Source organism: Panicum virgatum, chromosome 3N, assembly GCF_016808335.1.
Source record: "Panicum virgatum strain AP13 chromosome 3N, P.virgatum_v5, whole genome shotgun sequence".
Taxonomy (NCBI): Eukaryota; Viridiplantae; Streptophyta; class Magnoliopsida; order Poales; family Poaceae; genus Panicum; species Panicum virgatum.
This window is the reverse complement of record NC_053147.1, coordinates 59,590,966-59,594,867: the sequence shown is the minus strand read 5'-3', so window position 1 is coordinate 59,594,867 and position 3,902 is coordinate 59,590,966. Positions and strand designations below refer to the sequence as shown.

The window sequence follows — 3,902 nt, the reverse complement described above, 5'->3', positions numbered from 1 at the left end:
TTGCGGAACCGTTATTGATACTAGTTTGGACCCAATACTACCAAAATGGAATTGACTTGGCGGCCAAAAACTGCCAAGGAAATGATCAATCCGCCAAGGATAGAGAGCCAATGAAATTCAATTACCTTGGCAGCCAGCCGCCAAGAAAATATTGCAACTGTCAAGGATATAACTTTTTTTGGCGGTCATCGATGGCTGAGGATACAACTTTCCTTGGCGATTGTTGATAGCCAAGGAAAGTTATTTACTTGGAAGGCATCAACCACCAATGGTTCAGTGTAATGAGTTATTTTGTAGTAGTGTAATCAATCCTTAACTAGCTATATTGATGCACTGATAATAATCCACGCCTCAGTTAACAATGGTTCAGTACAATCCGGTAGCCGGCAAGGGTTTGCACTACTGGAAACCAAGATTTCTCTGTGTGTGATGAGTTTTTCTGTCGGGTTTTGCAATAACACATAGAAAAATTAATATTAATCTATGGGTTGTAACAAAACACATAGAAAAATTATAAAAACGCACAGAGAAAATAAATTTTTCTGTGCGTCACAGCAAAAACGCTCAGAGAAATTGAATTTCTCTGTGCATAGTAACAAACCGACAGAAAAATTGTCTGTTGCCACGGAGTGCAAAGCAAAGTAAGCAGCTAACGTGGGCCTGGGCCGCTGTGGCCTTTTAGTCGGCCAACAGGGTGCGCGCTTGTGCGCCTCGATGTATAAAACCATCAGGGCTAACCCTAGCCACAAGCGCCAGCCTAGGGATGGCAATGGGTACTCGAAACCCGAAACCCGATGGGTTTTTGCTCCATTAGGGTGCGGACATAGACTAAATTCTATACCCGCGGGTTTTTTAATGGGATAAACTTCGTACCCGTCGGGTTTGCGGATGCGGGTTTGTTCTTCAAATACCAAAATCCGCAAATCTGTGGGTACAATAAACCCGACAATATATAACCTAAAATACTAATGTCACAAGATCTTGTATCAAAATAAGGTACAATCACATGCTAAAAGAGACTTAGGCTCATGTACTTCCATTCTCATCGATGATTACCTATTCATAGACTCATTTGGCTATAATGCATTGTGTATTTGTTTATGTTTTCTATTAAATTTTGTTGCTTCTTCTATCGGGTACGGGAAACCCGCGGGTAAAAAAGCCCGCACGGGTATGGGTACGGACATGAAATCATACCCGCGACGGGTATGGGTTTTTTAATAGGTACAATTTTATCCTGGCGGGTGCGGGTTTAGATTAGTGATACCGACGGATTTGTACCCATTGCCATCCCTACGCCAGCCCCTCCCGTCTCCTCTCCCCCGCAGCGCCACCGCCGCCCCCGCATCTCGTCTCCACCGCAGGCCGCCCCCGCATCTCGTCCCCACGGCAGCGCTGCCACCGAGCTTCTCCTCGCCCTGGCGTCGACATCTCCGCTGACCCCGGCGCCGCTGTCCGCACCTGCCTCGGGGCGCCATCTGCACGGGCCCAGCGCTGGTGCCGGCACCACCGTCTGCTCTCATCATGCACAACCAAGTGCAGGTGAGATGGCGTGGTGGAGCAGCGACAGGTACACACGATCCATGCGTGCACAAGTGCAGGTGAGGAGCCGTGATGGAGCAGCTGCCGGCATGTAGGATCCCTGTGTGATTTTTGCAAATCTAGCCCACGAGGCATTCGGGCTCTTGTGTGGAAGCATCAGCTGGAGCTAAGCTCTTGGGGCTGGGCTGTAGGCATCGGGGTATGTCCTCCTCCTCCTTCGAGCTCGCACTGCGCGACCCCTTGCCCATTTGCTGCCACTTGTGAGTCTCCCTGAGCAACTACTGCCTTCCTTGTTTAGTTACGGATGAGATTAGCAAACCATTTGTTCCATGCCAGTACCAAGATATCTTTAAAATCTTTCCAGATGTATTTCAATTCAGTCATATCTTTCCAGCTATTGTACTACCAATTAAATTGTAAAACTGTTTTGTTTGTATCAAAATGACATTCGGTGTAAATCTCAAGGTAAGGTCTCAAGAAAGTTTCAACTAGTCTATGCTTTCAAGCCACAAGTGAATACTACTGATGTCACTTTGCCCAAATGATTTATGAATTTTTAGTATAGCAAGTGTAGATGCCTATTATGCTGGATTACAGTTAAGTTCTTGCAATGTTGCCTTGTTCTATTTTGTATTGGTTATATACTGTGATAAGTGCTTATGACTTGCCACATTTTAGAGTCATATCTCACATGGAAAATACCTCTGGTTGTAGAGCATTTGGTGCAGCAAACAAGGAGCTCAAGTTTCTGGCTGCAGTGTGCAGGCTAGGATATCTCCGGCAGTGGAATCAAGGTGTTCTTGTCTACAATTATGGATTGTCAATGTTTCTTTTTACTTTATTAAGATTTCCTAAATTGTAGTACTGAAATACAGATAATTCGTCTTTCCTACCAAGCACAAGTAATTTCAGTGCTAGCTTCTGGCTATTCTTTTAGTGTTAGCTTCTTAGCTGTGTCACATCTGGTTTGATTTAGTCTCTCTAACGGCAAAATATTCCACTGCAGGTTTTGTTTCATGGATGATCAATGACCCAGCTGATACAAGTCCTAATTGATGGCAAGTGGAAGACAAAATGAACCCTATATGATGTGCATGTGGATTGTTTGCTGAAGCATCCATGGGCTAGAAGATACAGATTTTCTTTATAGAGTAGATTATTCCCCTTCTTTTGTATGATTTCTGCCAATTCACATACGATATTTCAAACTGATGGTGTCATTTCTATAATTAATCAATTTGGCTGATCTCTATGGTTCTCTGCCCGATGTGTATCCATGTTATTTCATTCCAATGTAGCAGCTGCTGCTATATATAATCAGAATTAAATCTCAAATTGTGGATTTCAATTTCTGTGACTGCGGATGCATTGTTTTGACTATTCCAGATGGACAGGGAACTGATTTTACTGTTGTTGGATGTGTGTTGTCGGTTCCCGGTGACAGGGCTGAAAACATAAACCTGGTGAGTACCAATTTTTCTGTGAGTCACGAACCGACAGGAAAATTGTTTCTGTCGGTGTCCCGACAGGCAAATTTTATTTCCCTGTGCAGCTGTCCCTGTCGTAAATTTTTCTATCGGTTTTTTATTTCCCTGTCGGTTCTACAATATCCCTGCCCGCTTTGCATCGACAGGGAAATCCCGGTTTCCAGTAGTGTAATTGGGTGGCAATAAATGGGAAATGGAAATTTTTTTGTGGAAATAATACGTACATTTAAAAAGGATTGGCAACAATTCAGTTTCCCAAAGCTTTCTCATCTATCTATTAACTCCCATCAAGCGACAAGATGTAACCTTTATCACAGTGACCATTCGTGCATCTGTTTATCTAATATCTGATTGTATAATTATGTTTCCTGAATACGTTTCATCTGGTTCAAACTTCGACCTACTGTCTACTGAGATCATTGTTGTCCATACACTTTCTTGTATCAAGCGGCTTCCAACAACAATTCCAGCTTAAGGTTTCCAGACAGCTTGTCGATTTCATCTGATCGAAGGTCCTTCATGATTCTTGGCAGAGTTTTCCCTAAGAAGGATATCCATCTTCTTTTCTTCTTGAAGCTGGTAGACAACAGTTCGCCGTAGGAGCTGCTTTGGCACACCACCAACTGTCTGAAGCTGCTACATCGAGACTGAGACGACAGGAGTGTAGTACGGTGGAAGACGAAGCGGGTAAATGGCAGAGCAAATGATGATGCTCCCAGTGAAGGCGCAGCTTGGCATGCTTAATGTGCAGAGAGTAGGTAGAGGTCTCCCCTGCCAATGGAAAACAGTAAACAGTCATGAAGCATTTCCTGAAGCCTACCATACAACAACAACAACATAGACTTTTTTCCCAAGCAAGTTAGGGTAGGCTAG

At 43.8% G+C, this 3,902-nt stretch overlaps 1 long non-coding RNA gene across 1 annotated transcript; it reads left to right on the top strand.

Moving 5' to 3' along the window:
* The first annotated feature begins 1,300 nt into the window (after positions 1 to 1,300).
* Positions 1,301 to 2,802, top strand: LOC120666404. The gene is made up of 2 exons (XR_005671702.1): positions 1,301 to 1,802; positions 2,549 to 2,802. It is a non-coding gene; the product is annotated as an uncharacterized LOC120666404 (long non-coding RNA).
* Positions 2,803 to 3,902: the final 1,100 nt, after the last annotated feature.